The following is a 321-nucleotide window of genomic DNA, read 5'->3' as shown; positions in this document are numbered from 1 at the left end:
CCAATGAATTACATAAGTATCTCTATCTTTATCTTTATGTTTTATTCATACATCATCCATAACCATTTGAGTCTGCCTGACCAAGATTTACAAGATGACCATAGCTTGCTTCATACCAACAATCTCTGTGGGATCGACTCTTACTCGAGTAAGGTTTATTACTTGGACGACCCAGTACACTTGCTGGTTAGTTGTGCGAAGTTGTGATAAAGAGTTGAGATTGCAATAGAGCATACCATGTTGATGGCGCCATGGATGATCACAATTTCGAGCACCAAGTTTTTGGCGCCATTGCCGGGGATTGTTGAGTTTGGACAACTT

This window comes from Arachis duranensis, chromosome 10 (assembly GCF_000817695.3).
Source record: "Arachis duranensis cultivar V14167 chromosome 10, aradu.V14167.gnm2.J7QH, whole genome shotgun sequence".
In the NCBI taxonomy this organism is placed as follows: Eukaryota; Viridiplantae; Streptophyta; class Magnoliopsida; order Fabales; family Fabaceae; genus Arachis; species Arachis duranensis.
This window is presented reverse-complemented; position numbering follows the sequence as displayed.